Here is a 20,803-nt window from a genome sequence, read left to right on the forward strand (position 1 = left end):
CTGTCATTCTGCCTAACACCTCTTTTTGTGTTTCACAGAGGAAAGATAGACATTTAAGTTTGGAACAAAATGAGGGAGAGTAAATAATGACTTTTGGGTGAACTACAAGCGTATTGAATTCACTCACCTGTGAGTACAATTCAGAAATTTTGAGCTGACATTGCTATGCACAGAGCATGAACGAGAGAGATATAGTCAGGCTAATTTGAAGGTGCTATCTGGTGTAGGTATGTCAAAGAGTCTTGGGGCACTCGGGTTTCTGTCTCTGTGTGTATCGACTGCTGAGAAGAACCTGGCAGGACTAATCCTGCTGTCTGATCTCACTGCTGCTCCATGCCACTCTGTTAATTACCGCGCTACTATTGACAAGCTCTTAGCTCCGAGCGCTGATCCATCAGCCTGCAGTACAGAGCGATTAGACGATCACTCCCCAAATTTCTAACGCCAGGAAAGACGGGCTATTATTCACTTAAGAGCGGAATGACAATGTGCCCTTCAAAAACTGGGATCAGTTTTAGAAAGGGTGGGAAATGAGCTGTCTCCTTTTCTCTATGGAAAAAAAAAAAATACAAAAGAAACATCAAGGGATTTGGAAGGACTTGGTGGAAAAGAACTGGAGTGAAATTAAATCTAAATACTGTTAAAAAAAAAAAAAAAAAAAAAAAAGTTTATGAAATTCTTGAAGTCAACATGATTTTTGAAAAATGGCTTGATAAGCTCCTTTTACCATATGCTGAGATATTTTCTGTTGAAACAGAATGATTGGGCTGGACATACTGAAGGCTTGTCCATCTTTGTTAAACAGCCAATAGAACGCAACTGTATTTATTTTTAGCAGTCTTGGTTACTGAATTATTATTATTATTTTTGTTTTTGTTTATTTATTTATTTTCATATGGATTTCATAAAATCCTTCATTAAAGCATTCTAAGTCATGACCCAAACCAACCAGCTTGAGGTGAATCACAACATTACAAAATTAAATTTAAAGCAAAAAAAAAAAAAAAAAAGTATTTGAAAATGAGACATAAAGACAAAGGTACAAGATTGTGTACTTAACTTCTTTAAAGGGATAGTTCACCCAAAAATGAAAATTCTCTCATCATTTACTCACCCTTATGCTGTCTCAAACTCGTATGACTTTCTTTGTTCTGTGGAACACAAATTAAGATTTTTAGAAGATTTCAGCTCTGTAGGTCCATACAATGCAAGTGAATGGTGGTCAGAACTCTGACAGTCCAATTATCACATACAGTAAAAGCATCATAAAAGTAATCCATAGTACTCCAGTGGTTTAATCAATGTCTTATGAAGTGATCTAATCGGTTTTGGGTGAGACCAGACCAAAATATTACTCCTTTTTCAATGTTCATCTTGTCATTGCAGTCTCTAGTCACGATCATGATTTCAAGCTTGGTTACACTTCCTAGCGCATGGCATGCACAGAGCACTAGATGGCGATATAGGAAGTGTAATTGAGCTTGAAATCATGATCCATAAGGAGACTGCTGTCAAGATGTATATTGAAAAAGGAATTACATTTTGGTCTGTTCTCACCCAAACAGATTGGATCGATCCATAAGACATTGATTAAACCGCTGAAGTCGTATGTCGATACGTTTATGATGCCTTTGTGATATTTGGAACTTCAAAGTAGACATTTGCCGATATTCAATAATAAGTAATACCGTGATAATTAACATGCACAATATTGTTATTGTGAGCAATTCAAAATAACATAAACATTTCTAGATAGCCTATTAACCAAACTGTTTAGATTTTTTTCTGAATTCACTGTAGCATTTCCATCAGTAAATCAACTATATATAATCAATAAATCAACAATAAATTCCCCCCCGGAATCTACGCCCCCGTTGGACTCAGACTTTAGAAATCCACCTCTTTGTATCTTATATGGTTTGATCTTTGCAAATGTACTTTCTTTGTGATCTTTTAATTTAAAAAGTACAAAACAAGTAACTAAAACTTGTCGCTGCAGAGCTCTTTTGCTGCGGTTTGTTTGACATGATTGGTGGATCGTTAACTTCAGGACTCAAGGGTAGTGTAGTTCTTAATCATAATAAATCAATAAAAATAATAATGCCGACTGATGGCTTGAAGCATATGCAATTGTTTAACATCCTCGGAGCTCAAGGTAGGTCTGTTTTTTTTTTAAGGTTTATAAGTTATCTTTAAAATAATGCAATTACCCTATGGAGAAAATGAATGGGATTTTCACTTCTGGAACCAGATTGTGGCACTCTATTGCGAGTCAGAGGCAGGTAATATATTCTTCAAAGCGTTATATTCTATAAAAATGTGGATACGCATGGATTCATCAATATTTTCGGTCTGTTTTCCAATTGTAATTTGTTAAAAGCTACTAAACATGGAATAAAACCTCAAAACTTCAATTGTGATTTTTTGGGGGGGTCTTAAAAAGGTTCCTGCCGTAATTTTTCAGTGCACTTTACTCTACAGAAAAATAAATTTTTGTCTTCATTATTTTGATCAAAATATAAGAACATGCTCTGCATCGGAAGCGACTTTTCTTATTTTGCTGTTGTCACCTTGGCCTCCCATGCTATTATGTTAACTATTTAGGCATTGTTTTAGTATACTTGCATTTAGACCTGGCTGCATTCTGTTTCAGAATGATTGAATCAATTCCCAGTGGACAAAATTCCAGCCAACTTTTTTTTTAGTCCTTGAATATTCTGTTTCACTCAAAAATACATCACATTATGGATGTAAAATGGTATGTGAATTTTTTTAAGTTCTCCGGTGTTGAATAAGTCAACTGTTGTACGGAAAAAACTTAAACACACACGAGCGCCATACTATGTCAGAACTTCTCCCAGCCTTTTGCATCCCATGTTCTTTAATGGGATGGGGTCAGTTCTGCTTTACCCACATAAGCACACCTGCCCTACCTCCTTCCTTCCCCTCTTTCCTCAGCCTGGGGGCAAAATCAGTCTCCTTATTAAGATGGTAATGCCTGTGAACAGTAGTAAGATGCGTATATTTTGCTCAGTCAGTCAAGCTCATCTTGTGTAACATATGTGTTTAGCCTGAATCCACCAATTCAGTCACATCCATTCGAACACAGACCTCTTGCAACAGCCAGCAGCTACGCAGACATATGCAAACCGCTAGCTGGAATTTACATACAAATAAAGTCCAAACGGTGGAATGTCTAAATGTGCTTATTTATTACATGCTTTCTGAAGTCTCAACTAATATGATGTGACACCAAAAATACTCAATTCGATTTACAATTCATCTAATAATGTTTAATTTTACTCTTCATTTAACATGATTTCCCACCAAGTGATTACGAGACCGGATAGCATTAATTTGAGCAAGACGTACGACAGAGTGATCCTCTGTTCTGAAAAATGAATTCTGATCACATTAAGTACGAAACCTTGGAGAAAAAATAAAAAATAATAAAAATCAGGAGCTTAATCGTCTTTTGACGATGTTCATTTATGCTGTTGGATCTTTGGGGTTTTCAGAAATGAGCAACTCATTGTGTTGCAAAGTATAATAAACTCCTATAACAGAAATATACAGTATATATCTTCTGAAGGTTGCAGATTGTGTGCAACCCACAGACAGTGAAGCAGCAAACATATAACACTTTATTAATGATATATTAGCCATTATATTGAGATGGCTGGGAAACTCTCACAAAACCTGAGTTATGTTGGGTTGTAACTGCCACGAGAGGAGTTATTTCTTCTATATAAAGTTTTATAGATGTAAATATGGCAACACTGCTCACAAACGCTGTTGGGTCCCATTATGTGAGGTGGGACAACTTTGGTGTCATCATAACATGATAAAAGAGTTGTTTGAAACACAGTCCTGGTATATTCTGTGAAAGTGTGATATCCGGATTTAACAAAGTTGAATGCATTTTACTTAATCCAAACTATTTCCCCAACAACATAGTCAAAATACATGGAAATAGCATCTTATTAAATGTGATGACAAGCTTAATTTCATTGAGACCTTAAGTACATTGCTGAATCTCACGAATCTCAGAACATGTCTTTGTCATATTCAACAGTCACACGACAGTTCATAATAATTCGTACGAGATGGCGAAAACGTAGGATATCTTACGACTTGGCTCATACAAAAAGGTACTTTATTGTAACACTTTATTTTAAGAAAGGAAAGGTCTGTGAACAAATTTGGTTACTCATTCAGTATTTATTTATGTAATACATTTGACTGATGTATGTCAATAACCTATAATATACTTTCATCATCTTATTCCAAACTCCGTTGTTTTCTCTATTACGTGGTACACAAAAGTTATTTACCATGATTAGGTTTAGGTTTGGGTGAGGAGTTAAACATAATAACATTGTTTGTTGGTTTGTTTATTTTTCTCTGTAGGAGTAAAAGTCATCCATTTTTCTATGAGCCAGCTCATAAATGTGCTATTATTATGACTTGTCATGGAACCGGGTTGTCATATTCCGACCCAAAATCAAAAGAAAGAAATTTAAATTCTACTTTAAAAAAATAAAAAATAAATAATAATAATAATAATATATATATATATATATATATATATATATATATATATATATATATATATATATATATATATATATATATTATTTATTTTTTTTATTTATTATTTTTTTTTTTGTATTGTGACTTTATTTGTGACCAATTACTATTAATATATTTTACAATCTATATATTACTATGACCACCCTACACACATTTTCATTACTATAATGCAAAAGAACACTGATATTTTTTTTTTCAAAATACTTGTACAGCATTTATTAATCTTGGCTAATGTTAATTTCAACATAGTAATATATTATGTTAACATATAGTTCATATAATTAATTAATAGTATTAATTCATAATAGTATATTATTACTTACTCTATATACAACCCTAATTCCAGAAAAGTTGGGACAGTATGAAAAATGCTAATAAAAACAAAAAGGAGTGATTTGTAAATTATATTCACCGGTTGCTATATTGAAAGCGCTAAAACTACACATTATATGATGTTTTACCTTGTGAATTTAATAGTTTTGTATTATATTTTTTATGTACAGTAATTTCAAATCAGATGATTGCAACACGCTCCAAAAAAGTTGAGACAGGGCAATTTAAGACTAATAACAATTTGACGAGTTGAAATAACAAGGCGATGTGAAACAGATGTTAAACAGGTGAGGCAATCGTGTCATAGTATATAAGGAGCCTCCAAAAACAGCCTAGTCCTTCAAGAGCAAGGATCATTTGAGATGTGTCAATTTGCTAGCAGATGCTTCAGCAGATAATCCAGCATTTTGAGAACAATGTTCCCCAAAGACAAATTGGAAGGATTTTGGGCATTTCACCCTCTACAGTGCACAATATAGTTAAAAGAATGAATCTGGTCAAATCTCGGTGCATAAAGGGCAAGACGAAAACCATTTCTGAATGTGCGTGATCTCTGACCCCTCAGACATCACTGTCTTAAAAAAACATAATGTAATGGATATCATGGACATGGGCTTGGGATTACTTTAGTAAACCTTTGTTAGTCAACACAATTTGCCGCTGCATCCACAGATGCAATTTAAGACTTCAATATGCAAAGCAGAAGCCATACATCAACACTGTCCAGAAGCGCTGCCAACTTCTCTGGGCTCGGACTCATCTTAGATGGAAAGTAGAACAGTGGAACTGTGTTTTTTGGACCGATGAGTCCACATTTCAAAATGTTTTTGAAAAAACACAGCCGTCGTGTTCTCCGGACCAAAGAGAAAAAGCACCATCTGTGAGGGCACCATTAATGCAGACAGATATGTACAAATTTTGGAGCAGCATATACTGCCGTCCAGGACCGTCTTTTCCAGGGACGTCCTGGAATTTTCTGCAGGACAACTTCAAACCACATACTGGCCGAATAAGCAGAGAGTGCTGGTGCTAGATTGGCCTGCTTGCGGTCTCCAATTGAGAATGTGCGGCACATTTTGAAGCGCACAATACGGCAACGAAGACTCCATACAGTTATGCAGCTGAAGACCTACATAATGGATGAATGGGGGGAAAATTCCACTTTTTAAACTTAACAAACTTGTGTCTTCAGTGCCTAAATGCTTAATAAGTGTTATTAGAAGAAATGATGTTTCACAGTGGTAAACACTCGACTGTCCCAACTTTTTTGGAGTGTGTTGCAATCATCTGATTTGAAATTACTGTACATAAAAAAACAAACAAACAAACAAACAAAAAAAAACAAACAAACAATGAAATTCACAAGGTAAAACATCATATAATGTATAGTTGTAGTGCTTTCAATATAGCAAATGGTGAATATAATTTACAAATCACTCCTTTTTGTTTTTATTAGCATTTTTCATACTGTCCCAACTAATCGGAATTGGGGTTGTAATAACAAATGCATATCTGTCATATCAGACCGCTCATCCGGGTATTGAGAGTCATCTTTCCTACTTCTTGGATCACTGTGTGATATATAGTATACTAACAATTTCAACAAATCAGTGTTTCATGTACATTTATTTAGTTATTAGCCAGAATGATAATGTACTATCAGCCGGTTAACCTTCAGGGTGATAAAACATACATAATATTAATAAATGTAGTACATAGTACATAATATATACATTTAGATATAAATATAGATATAATAGTGTTAATAGAGAACTTTATATATAATAAAGCAATGTGAACTAAAATTAACACTGAACAATTTTTATTCATTTTATACATTAATGAAGATTATTAAATTTCGTAAAAAAAATATTGTTCATTGTTAGTTCATGATAACCTGCACCTGAAAAGTACTGCGAGATTTGATCACACATGGCACATATTATAATATCAGGCACGTCAGGTTCTTGTCATTTAGATTCAAAGCTTGTGAGATCATAATGTGGCACTTCTCGTCTGCTTATCATTATGATGTGATGTAAGTTTCTGGAGGGACAGCCTGGGAAAACCAGAGCTCATTTTCAGTCCCACACATGGGCTGGTTTGCTTCTAATTTCAGGGTGTTGTCAGTAAGAGTGCTGGCCTTGCACTGAAAAAAAGGCCCCAGGATTGAATTACTCTTCCCTTCTCTCTTGGTGACCCCGTCAGAGGGGGGTTAGAGAAAGAAAGAGAAGCAGAACGGGCCCCTACCTCACCACTTCAGGCCCCTTGCTTCTTACCATACCCCCACGGGGCCTCCCAGCGTCCATCACAGATCTCTCCCTCCGCTATTTACACCCACTCCTGCCTAAATGACCCTGTGCCGCCCGGCAGAAGGCCTGTCCCCATTAGTGCAGATTGCTGACCTGATTTTGTCTCCCTGGTGTCCATGTAGTCAGAATTTCAGCATTTGTGATCTTGCGACTTTGTTGTGAAATTCTTCTTTTTCTTTTTCTTGTTCTGTCATTCTGATTTCTTTCTGCAGGAATCTTCCTCACAGGCTTTGTGTTTCTCGACATTAGCAATTCCACAATACAAACAACAAAAGGATGAAAGCAATGCAAGAAAGAAAGGGGGAAAAGGAAAAGTAGCTTGTGTAAAGAGAAAGAAATAAACATGAGTGGAGCTGTGCGCGTGTTTCAGAATGCCCTGCGAAAACCACGCTATTCCAAATTAATTACAGGGGTTTCTCTACAATTTCTCAACCCGTTCGTTCCAACATGACTTTTGTTTTTCTTCAATACCTCACAGAGTTCCACCTTCTCCTGTAAAAAAATCAAGAACCCCCGTGAGTCCCGTCTGGAGTCAAGGTCAGAATGCACGCATGTTGATGACAGACAAATCTCTTTCATTTTTCATGAGTTGCTTAAAGGCATAGAGCATTTTTCTGCCAAAGCAGGGCCGGGGTAATGCACAAAATCATTTTCCCCAAACCTTGCTCATTATGTCAAACCGCACATGCAAAACAAAGACACATATTTGCTTTGAATTGATGTTTTTGGATTCGGAAGGGTACGCACAAATACATCCAGGCAGTCGGCAAAGGGTAATGATGTCTAGAACTGCAGTAATTTGTGGCCCAACAAAGTGTCAACCGCTGCGCAGTTCATCATTACAAACACCCGCCATCTGCATGCGCTAGTACAGTCGGAGAATTTGACAGCTCTGATATTAGCCCCAAAAATTGCTTTAAGACCTTTAACTCGAGATATTAAACTACAGATCAAGGAGGTTTGGGATTGTGATTCATCTTCTAGCGCTGATTGTTTGGTATTTCGGGGTTGATGTCTTGCCGAACTGTAGCTGTCAGATTTGACTTACTGTCGTGATTATATGTGGAATAAACCAAACCGATCAAGAATAATGGCGCGAACAAACGGCTCAAAAGTCGAGTGTGATGTTTCGCAAAGCCACAAGCAGACTTCTCCATCTCTGTTTGATCAAATTCCGAGTGTTTACTCCGGACTGTCACATGATATATATTTTGTCATCTGGAATTCCCAAGATGCGGCGCAGAGCAGGCGAATTTGATTGCACATTTCCATACAATATATTCATAATATCAAGTACCGTTTTGTAGTTATTACATCTAATGAAAGCAGAGATGTACACCTGTCAGTCATTAGAGTGCAGAACGTTCTGGATGCGAAGTGCCACCTTGGAGGGTGAAATTACTCGCGGAGAGGACCGTTCTCATTTTGGAAATCTACTTCATGAGGTTTGATGTTTGGCAGCTTCCATTTCAGCCCACGCTGGCAATGAAAAAGCATTATCCTCCTCTCCAATGCCCAGGAGGCTTGCACAATCATCTGCAAACTCAAGAGTTATTCTTATTTTCCTCCAACCTGTCAGGGGCGTCTGTTATTAATGTTCATGTGTCATCAATAACCTGACATTACAGCATTTTAGCGGGAGATAGCATTTTAATTGTTTCTTTTCATGCAGGTTGGCACAGTAAGTGGTGATTGACCTCAAATTTTGAGATGGAAAGCGTTTTTTTTTTGTTTTTTTTTTTTTGTTTGTTATCTTAAAGGGTCACATGCTACATTTTCTTTAACATTTTAAATCAAGTATGTCAAGTTATTATGTGCCAGAAACAGTCATAATTAAGTTTTGCATGACCATTTTTGTTCCCCAAGAATCAGCTAGAATCAAACAGGTTGTTTTAGCTTTACATAGGCTCTGTGCTTGCTCCAAATTCTTTGGAAAACTAGTGTTGCCAAAAACAAAACAAAAAAACACATATTTAAATATGCCTGATCTGATCCTGCACAGACCCAATTATCAAAGGCAACTCTGTTGTTGCTTTGGTTTTGTGCAAATGAAATGGGGGCATCAGTGCAGTCTAAGGCCACATCCACACTTGTGCGTTTTTGTTTGAAAACGTATTAACTTCACTACGTTTATGCCTCTCATTCACACTAAAAATGTAACACTTAGCAGAGATGAGATATGATGGATCTACACGCAGGCTTTTTAATGGAGATGATGAAAAAAGGAGAATCATAGGAACGTACAAGGAAACATAAGAACTGACAATCAGTGAGAAAACTAGAGGGTCTATATACAAACAGATGATTGATCAGGGAACAGATGGCTGTGATGAAGGCAGTGCAACATGGGAGTTGTAGTATGGGACAAACTAACAACAGAAAACTATAACCATGTCAAAATAAGAGTCCTTATGAACAGAAAGGTGACAAACTGTGACAAAAATGGGGGAATTTGGGTCCATCCAGCCAAATGTAGTGTCTCTAAGGCACTACATTAATCCGGATACATTTGAAAACAGCATTTTCGTTTTCAAATTGCTCTTCGTCCACACTGCAGTTTTTAAGCGCTTTCCAAAAGTCGCTCATTAAATCCCCTTACTGCGCATGCAAAAAATCACCGTTCCATGTATGGTCTGAAATGCAATTGTCATCGTGTTCTGTCGCTGGACAATAATTCTGAGAAAACTTCCTTTGGTCTTTGAAGGAATACAATGTGAAGGTTGTGTAAAAAGCAACACGTGGATATCGCCATCTTGATTGTTTTGGTTGAATGGATCACATGACTGTCACATGACAACAAATAACTCAATAGGTGTGTTCGACTTGAACTGCATCTTGATTTGCCGATCGGTGAGATTTGCTGGTTGCAGTCGGGGGAGGAGTTGAAAAGAGAGCTGTCAAGCCAGACACTTGCGCTTCTCGTCGTCTGCTGAACCTACACTAATCACAGAAGATTGCACGATGTTTGCTTTCTTTATTGCAGAAGAAGTGGAATTCAGATTGTTCATTTGAAAAGTTGATGTGCTGCTTAACACAGTGTCTGCTGTGTGTACAAGAAGGAAGTCCAATAAAAGCCTGTATTATTTTAATATCAATAAAGGAGTCAGTATTTTTTAATCATTTTGATATTTCTTTCATTTTTTTATGAATAAACATGATATGACCATGACAAACATAATATAGCATGATATAAACATGATGTACTGTTATAAAAATACAGAGTTGTGAGAGTTTTCGCCGAACTGGAGTTGTCAGAATAAACACCATGGTAATGGCGTACTACCATACTACTCTTATTACTGACATAGCAGAAGTAGTAAAAGTAGAATGTGAAGTATGCAATTGTGAATGCAGCCCATGGAACACATGTAACCATTGTCATGTTGTGAGTCTGGCCAATTGTGAATGAGCTGTGTCGTCATTCAGAGCTTGTGCTGCTCCTCTTGGGTAACTGCAGAGGCTGCACCAGCTGGCTGCTCTCAAATCACTATTGCGTACTTTTATGGCATATGTAATGGTGACGCGGCGGTGGCTCCGGTTCAAGTCAGACAAAATTCTAACTGACATGCACTGCTTCAAGTCCGGTGCCGATTGGTCTGCTGCATGAAGTCAAACACCCCTATTTTCAGATATATCCGTTTTCATAAGTCCACAATACAACACGAAGATGACGTTTTCAGATTTATCCACTTGGGAGAGAGTTTTCGAAAAGCTCCATTTTCGCTGACAAAAATGGCTACTCAGTGTGGACGGAAGGCCAGAACGTATAGAAAAAAAAAATGCGTTTTCAAATGAAAGCATATTAGTGTGGATGTGGCCTAAGACTTGTGTTTTTTTTTTGTTTTTTTTTTTGCTGCTCAGACACTTTTAGGGGCATAATAAATAAATAAATAAATAAATAAATAAATAAATAAATAAATAAATCGGTGGAAATGCAATAGAGTTATAGGACCTTTGGTGCCTGGACCCATAATTTAAGAAAGCCATGTAGAGCACTTTTCTTTTCTTTTATTTTTATTTTTTGTTTTGTTTTTTGAAAAGTGGAATAATAAAAGTAGCCGGTATGATATGTGCACCTATACAGATTTAATTAACACATTATTTTTATATAATTAATTAATTTTATTAAATTAACATGTTCAACAGATTGTGTTTTATTATTTTCTTGTAATATTTATTAGTATTATGTTTTATTTATTAATAAATAATTAGTAAATCCTTGACACATTGGCTAGCACATATTAGCATATTTTTACACTTATTTTGAGTAAAAATCTCATTGATCCACAACTCCTCTCATTCAGACTGGCACTCTAAACACCTCTGTGTTTGTGAAGTCAGTTTTGTATTTTGTTTGATGGAGTGCACACATGAATAAGATTAAAATATCGACAACACCAAAAGCCATTTTGGCACCAAAGGCACTCTGCGGTGCAACCGTGCGGTATGCCATCAACTTTTCTCTTCACCCGCTGTCTGCTTGATACCTCAGTCTTCAGGACAACAACCGTGGCAAATATTTTACATATCTCCTCCCTTTGATGCCTGATAGGTGTGTGATTTACAGCATGGGCATCTTGTCTAGGTTTTTTACGCTGTCCGCCTATGCTGCGGGATGTCCTGCCACGTGCTTTCATGTGTAGCGCGAGTGCTCGAATCAAACGGGGCTCAGCGGTGGGGTGGTGTTGTTCGCGAGTGCGAGAGAGAACAACAGCTTCACGTGTTCCTGTCACTATCCCGCTGTAACCTTCTCTTATGTGCCATCTGGAAGGATGTTGTGGAGTTCAGACGATGCAGGAGTGTTGTGGAGTTTCCCTTTCTAACTACCTGCTGTCAGGGCGAGCGTGTAAGTGTGTTCGCCAGTGATGGTGGCATGAAGGAGACGTTCCCGTGGTGAGGATGTCACAGATATGGAGAAACTAAAACAAAAACTATGTTTTTACATTTTCTGAAGAAAATGTGAGTAGTGCTTGGTGATGCTAGGGTGTCGAGGTTGCTAAGGTGTTGAAAGTGGACCTTAGCGTCATTCTATGCAATTGAGGGGAACAAACAAACAAGGTTCCGTAAGTAGTTTCATGAGTAATTTACAGGTATAAAATGAACTGTAAATAGACCTTATTCACAGTAGTGCCATCTTTTATTTTTAATTGGAATAATAGGAAGGCTGTGATGGATAGACTTACCATCTCTTCAATATATAATCGAAAAATAAAATGATAATAACTGTAATCACAGGGATGCTTTCCCTAGCAAGCACCAGTAATTATACAGCACATTCAAGAAAACACAAATAATGTTTTCCAACCCCTTCTCCTTCCCAACATCCAAGAAAATAAATAACTTAATCACTTCTGAATTTTTAAATAGTCTTAATTGACTTAATCCTCTGTATTTGGGCAGCATTATTAAATGTGAAAGCAGGAGGAATACACAGGCAGACTATTGACTGAACGTCCCCATGCAGCTTTTCAGGTGAATCGATTGCATGTCTCTCGGGCAAGTTTGAATCATACTAAACCTCTAACTGACAAAACTTCTCCCCCATTGAAATGCAGTGGAAAACTCCCCTCTATTGATTCCCTCTCTGATGAATGGGGGGGGGGGTTGGAATTGAAGGAAAGCAAATCTCTATCTCTTTCTCACTTTTCCCTCATCACATCCTCTGCTTAGCCCACACAAACAGAGGTCTTCAATTGCATTTGAAAACAATGAATGGAGAAACGCAGCAGTGTTATGGCAAACAGTCTGGCTGGTTGAATTTCATCCATAGTTCCTCAAGTGAGTGCTCACTGGAAACTGATTATCTTCACATTGATTACCTGACATCAGCGAGCATGCACAAGTAAGACATCAACTGTAGAGAATTTAGTTTTGATGCAATAATGTTCCTGCAAGTAGTAAATTGCTCATGCTAAATGGATATTTATATTTGGGTAGTTGACATAAACCGTTTTTGATTTATTTAACATGTCCTGTGGTGTGACATGGTGTACTCCATTTAAAACGATTTGAAACAGCATCATCACACCACGGACCATTTAAATCTACCTATTAATGAAGAATAAAAAAGGGTGTTAAAATGGTGAAAAACATAAAACACTTTTCCCTATTAGGGATACAGGTGTCTCTATTTGATTCGATTCACAAGCTCTCAATTCGATTCTTTTTTTAAAATACAATTTGATTTGTGTCTGATTCGGGAATATTTTGCTTACACATATGAAAGAAATTCTCTCTCAGCTAATGCTTTAAATTAGACAGGGAACCTTATAACTTGGTACATTACAAAATACTAATTTTACAAATTAACAAAAGGCCCAAATTATGCATTTCAATTGTTATATGTTTAACAGATATAATAATCAACACAACCAAAACTGAAATAAACGTTAAAGTAAAAGATCGATGTTGGGATTTTAAGAACGATATTGGGATCTTTGAAAGAAAGATCGTGATTAATCCGAAAATCTGTATTTTTACCCAGCCCTATTCCATGTTAAATTCTTGAAATTTTCTTACAGTTACTGACTTTCAATTGAGGTAATAACTTTTAAGTACATAAGTTGGGTTACACATACGTCTAAAATAATATTATTTATTATAATACATTTAAAATTTGAGTTCATATGTTAATATGTGGGTGGCACGGTGGGTTGCACTGTCGCCTCATAGCAAAAAGCTCACCGGTTCGAGTCCTGGCTCAACCTGGGCCTTTTCTTTGTGGAGTATGCATGCTGTCCCTTGTTTGCATGGGTTTCCCCTTGTGACAGCTAAAGGGTGTATGACAATGAACAAGGAGGAAATATAGCTAGACATTAATTGCTGAAAAACAAAAAACATTTCTGTGAAAAAAAAATGTTTTAGAAAGTAACTTAAAAGTAAAGTAATCTGATTACTATTTCATAAGTTCTTAACTATTTGTAGTTGATAATTTTTTCTTTTTCTTTTTCTTTTCTTTTTTTGTAACTTACCCAACACTGTTGATAATAATGCATTTTAAGCCAACATGAAACTGTATTAGAAACAGTTAAATTATATAATGTATTTATGAATGAAATAGAAAATTAAAGGGAAATAATGTAGGACATGACTTGTTTTTTTTTTCCTTAAGGATTTGATTGGCTTATTACACAATGATATACAGTAGTTGGTTATTATTATTATTATTATTATTATTATTATTATTATTATTATTATTTTCACATGGCCTTGGTTCTTTCAACGGAAAAAAAAAAAAAAAATTAAATCCTTTCAGAGGCAAAGAAATGTATTATATTTTGATAAAAGGTTATATAATATATATATATATATATATAGGATTTGTCCATTTTCTAGGAAGAAAACAACTGTACATTTTAAATGCAAATATCTGCTAAAAGTTATCATTTGTTTTTAATTTTTAGAAGTAGGTACACAGGCATTTGGAAGTCATAAAATCTCAGTAGACATGAAATAAAATCCACAAAACTCAAATTCAATTTGACATGCGTTTGACCACATGCATGAATCTCTTAATGCATTTTTGAGCTGCCTGACTGCCATACATTCTATTGTCATTCAAGTCATTCAGTTTCTGTCTCCACCGAGAGAGAGAGAGAGAGAGAGAGAGATAAAGAGAGAGAGAGAGAGAGAGAGAGCCGTGGGAGATCTGAACCCTGCTGCTCAGGTCCTTCAGAGAGGACCCGGGGGCCATATTTCAGTCCAGCCTGGGGGCCCGAGTCCCAGCCACGCCTGCAGGGCAGTGGGTTTGTTTGTGGTGGGAGAGGAGTGTGTGACAGCGATCCTCTCTCCATTTCTACAGATGTGCTCTGATGCCCTTACATAATGAGAAGAGGCAGAAAAGAGAGCTGGTGTGTGCTGTCTTTTCCTGAGAGCAAGAAAAACATTTAGAAATGCTTGTAAATGAAAACGCTAATTGCACAAAAACTTTTTTTTTGTGATCAAGTTTTGAAATTTTTTCAAATTTTTCTTTGGTATTGCGTTAATTATTTGAATAATGTATATTATTACACTAATGCAATAATCTTTGCTCCGAATAAACATTTTAATAAATGAGAGTAAAAGACTATGTTTAGTTGTTTAATGCAAATTACACCATAAAAAGTGTGAGTTTCACATGCTGTAATGCAATCAAATGCAGTGACTCTCAGCACCCTCAGGTTCGCCCGGGGCCAAAAACACTCCCGGGTGAACACACACACACACACATACCACACACACACACACACACACACACACACACACAGCTCACGGTCATGGTTTCACTACAAAAACAAGTTGTGCGTTAGAACAAAGTGATGACACACAAGTAGAGACACAGATTTCAAAACAAGTGATGTCATCAGTGTGCCAAAATTTCAAACAAAGAATGCTTAAGCAAAAATATGATGAAAAAAAAAAGCACATTTCAAGTCAACATAAAACTGCATTTCAGTCTGAAGTACAAATTCTACTGAAACTAGAAAGTACCTTCATTTATTCACAAAAAAAAAAAAAAAAAAAGTTTGTGTCAGTCTTGGCCAATATTGATTTGGTTTGAAATACCATGGATTGCTAAATTGTGCAGAGTAAGACCACTTGAACAACAAAAGTAAATGACCAATTTTTATTTCATGTTGAAATTAATATTGTTATACAAAAGATAACCAAGGAAACCAAACTGAGGCAACTTTGCCTGTATGTTACACAAGAGATGGGGGTGAAATAGAATAATTATGGCCTCTATGTTGGTAATGGCCCATGAGTTGAGTCAGCAAAATTTAAGGCCTGTTTAATCAACCCCTGAACAAACGCTGTAAACTTCCTACACGCCAGCGTCAATGTTTATTAAATCCCCAGTCACGGAATTGTAAATATTCCCACAAATTGATGCAGTTGTTAAAAAACTGAAATATTTCAGACACTCCGAGAGACATTAATATATCGCTTGCCACATGCCCTTTGCATTCACAAGAGCAATTACAGTGCCGCGCAGAGCCAGGCGTAATGAGACAGAATAAATATTTTCTCTTTCTGCCTCAGTCACCCGTGTAAGCGGAGCGCAGAGAGAGGGCCACTGCGGAAAAGAGACATCGGCGGCGAACACCCAGGAAATTTATATCAAAGTCAGACTCATAATTTATGTAATGACATTTGCTTGGCCACTGATTAGCTACCTTATCAACCTCGGTAATAAAGCAGCCTTAACCTCTGAGTTTATCATTCATTTATCAGCAATCGTTTTGAATAATATCACACGATTGTAATGTAATCATTATGAGGCGTAAGAGTGCGGACAGAGGCGCTGTCAAGGACAGTCATAGTTCAAGCCTCTTAATTTGCTGCCGCTCTCCAATGCCTGAGGCGTATCAAAGGGCCGGAACTCTAGGGCCAAGAGACAATGTAGAAAATGTAGATAACCAGACAGGAAAACAGGAAACCAGATGCTACAAAAAGGGAGGGAAAATTAATATGAAAAGCTAAATTAAAGGTTAGAGAGAAGGGAGGGGTCAAGAACTAAGGAAGGAAGGAATAAAGAGGAATGAATGAATGAATTAATGAATGAATGCATGAATTAATTAATGATTTACTGAATGCAAGAAAGAAAAAAGACAGACAGACAGAAAGAAAGAAAGAAAGAATGAAAGAAATACAGTGTATTTACAGTGAAATACATGTAAAAGTAGATCTGCTCAAAATAACAAACCAAAACGGATGGCAATATTTATTGAAATAAAACATATCAACAAACAAGCAACAACAAAAACAGCATTTTGTCTTCCCATCATATCCAAAGCCCCAAAACCCATAAAGACTCCACAAAGTGAGCTTGACATAATTATTCAAACTTCTCCACCTACAGATCAGATGACAACACACTATAACAGCAAGGGCGAGAAATTTGATTGTTACACAGCACTTATCCATTTTCCCAGAAATGATGGATTTTGTGCATCTGAAGCGATAGGCATGAAAGAATATAAGAAATTATGGTGGCTGCAGGAACGAAGCAATGGTAAATGTAATTTGATCGACGCAAATTACGGCTGGCGTGTCAGGGAGTTTCTTCGAGTCCTCCCGTAATATTCCTGTCATAAATCTGATATATCCTTCCCCATATCACACCGTGTTTATTTACTCTCTCTCTCTCTCTCTCTCTCTCTCTCTCTCACACACACACACACACACACACACACACACACACACACTCTCTCTCACTCTTTCTCTTATTCTCTCAAATTGCAGGATATTACATTTGTTTTGCTGCCGTTGAAGGGATAAACCGTGTCTCAGAGAGTGTAGTCGCATGTCATGACTACAATAACGCACTAGTCTAAAGTGCTGATGAAAAGAGCAGCCGCACTGTTTCCCTTTAACTCCCTTTAGAATTAACACAATCACACATCTAAAGCGCAGATTTTGTTTTCGTCTAATGTCTTTTGAAATTGTATTTTTCACAGTTATTTTGAAAACCAGATATCCTTTATGGAAAAAAAATAAATAAATAAAAATAAAAAAAATAACAAATAAATAAATAAAGCTAAGATGAAGGAGGGGCACCATTTCATTTTTTGTTGATAGTAAGAAAGAAAGAAACAAACAAACAACATGGATGAAATCCATTTATTTATTTATTTATTTATTTATTTTTAGCCTGATTTTATGAACAGTACCTGACAGGGACAACATTTTTGCCAAACCAAATTACATGCTTCATTAAACGTTATGCTGCAGTTTCCCAGTGAAATGTCCAGTGGGGGGCGCCAAAAGCGAGTGAAATGGTGTCGTAATCAGACAAGGTTTTAAAGGTGGATGTTAAATAGAGGTTTTAATGAGTAAAACCTACCTCCCTAACCAAAAACTTTAGCCAAAACCTAACCATGTTAAGAAAAAGCAAATGTGACATGAAAAGCACAATTTCTGAAGCAAGCACATCATTTTGTGGCTCGAACAACGGACTTCCCGGCTAAATACATTGGAATAAGTGGTTGTTTTGTAATACAAACGTTAAATGTATAATTTTTCAAATGATGTGACTCTTGATTTGTGTGAAGGTGCATAAAACGCACAGTTGTATAGTGCCTCTAGTGTTAATTTCACCAGGAAAATGCGGCAAAAAGTAGAAAGTGGTGAGCAAAACTTAAGTTTGCAAAAATGTAGTTATAGTAAAGAACAGTTTTTTTTTTTTTTTTTTTTTAGGGTTTTTATTATCTGAGAAAAAAAAAATGCTATTGTAAACATTTCTAAATGTAAACATTCATTATGTGTATGCTCGCTACATTGAAACCTGCCACTGCCGTATCACAGGAGGGCATCCCAAACATCTGGAGCCACAGAGGAAGTCAAACTCGGTAAGTCTGTCAGCACATTAACCAAACACACAAGAGGAAAACCCAACCAGAAGACCACACCACGTACAATAAAATACCTCAAACAAAAAACGGAAGGAGCATTGGAATACACAATAAGGTGGAATCATCTCACGAGCATAAAACAACAATAGGATCTGGAAGCTTTGCGTTTAAAGTCCAAGAACATCACTAATTTTACACCTCAATGTCCTCAAGGACACTTCCTGTTGTTTCTTGCTTTGTGGTCTGTCAGACACTGAATCATGGGAAGAGCAGTGAGTGGCACTGGGCCGGTGAGTCTACGTCTGAAAAAATTCACTCTGATTTCATGCCGATCCATAAACAAACCCTTCCCTCTAAGCTGAGACAGTAGAAGGGATCATTTTTTTTTTTTTTTTTTAAAGGTCAATTTTGAAATTTTGAAAAAGGGTATGTGCAAATATACTTATTACCCCAGTAGAGGGGGCTCCTCACTGAAAGTCAATAATAATGACTGCGATTAATGCCTGTGGAAGTCTGTCTCCGTCCCCCTGTGGAAGATTTCTTTTTCCGATCTCTAAAATGCGAAACCACCAAATCCTCTTGCAACAGCTTGTCAGTTCAACAGGGACAGTAGCTTCATCTTGCACCCTCTACCAGACACTCATAAGCACACATACACAAACTCACACACTTATTTGTTTTTATTATACTTTTATTTTATTTTTATTTTTTTTAAGTAGGGGGACAATGGGGTTAGTTGTCACACAGGGAAGTTGTCACAATGACAATATCTTAGTACTATAAGTTTATGAGACAAAAATGCATTTGCACAAATGTTTATTTCCTCAAGCCATGGTTTTGTACAGTATGTTGGTTTCAAACACACCAATCAAAACTGTCTTAAATTAGAATATTTTTGTGTTCTGTACTTCAAACTAAAACTTTAATATCATCATATTTTCATAATAGCAGCTGGGTAAACAAATAAACATAATTAAACCAATGCAATGACATTTACTCATTTTTATCTATCTCAATACTTTTAGGGGCCAATGGATCTGAAGTATCTTATAAATTGCAAATTTGTATGCTAAGTAAATTCAAACCCTATGCATTATGCAGACAACTACAAATCTCAATACATTACATAGAGCAATAAAAAATATGAGTTTAACTTCATGAATCTAACTTGGTTTTGGGTAGTTTGCATGTAACAGAGAGGGTCTGTGGGTCCATATGGCCATGTGATTATTAGATATGTCAGAGACGACACATGGGTATTTTGACCTGACGCGTTTCTTTGTACTCAGCAAAATCCTTCATCACATACGGCCTGTGTGAATTAGTATAATTTGAAAAATCAAACATTAGATAGGCATGGTCTATATATCATAGTATTTAATTCCCTTTAAAATAGTCATTATTGCAACTTGGTTCTTACATCTTAATATATATATATATATATATATATATATATTAAAAACTTTATCATTTATATTTATAATTTTATTTATTTTAACAACAATAATAAAATAATAATATTAATAAATGATAAATAATATAATACTAAAAATGTAAAATATATAAAGCAGTATATATTACAAAATATTAAATATACTTCATTCTTCCAGTTTAAAAATTAAACTTTACTATAAAATTATAAAATATACATTTGATAAAGACTAGTGTAGTGTTGGCTGGGTTAAATCCCACAAATGTATAGCCTTTTTTTACTAAATTAAATAGAAAAAAAGAGAAAAATTGCTACTGAAATTGACAGCTAATGATCACCATGCATTTCCGTTGTATAGAAAAAAGAAAACTTTTTTTTTGTTTGTTTTGTTTTCCATAGGAGCAAGAAACATGAATACAATAAAAAATCTAGAAACATCCTCAATTTCAGTAGTGACATGATGGTGAGTACATGTAAGATTTTTTTTTTCTTTTTTTTCCCAGCAAATATTCTGAAAAAGGTCGATTGGACTGACCATATTTTGGTATGTAAATATAAAGTGTTTTAGACACTGATTTACTTACGATAATCACATAACATGTATTTAACTGAAAAATCTGAGTGGGCATGTGCCCCCTTAGTTTGAATGGTCATGACGCTTTTGATCCAAATATAGAGTATTACGATTCAACAGTGTGGTACAGCTAAATGCCCAAGGTCATCATGGATAAAACATAAATAACATTAATCACAAAACACGTGAATCGTCATACTTCCCAAAACAGATATGCATTACAAGT

Source organism: Myxocyprinus asiaticus, chromosome 36, assembly GCF_019703515.2.
Source record: "Myxocyprinus asiaticus isolate MX2 ecotype Aquarium Trade chromosome 36, UBuf_Myxa_2, whole genome shotgun sequence".
NCBI lineage: Eukaryota > Metazoa > Chordata > Actinopteri > Cypriniformes > Catostomidae > Myxocyprinus > Myxocyprinus asiaticus.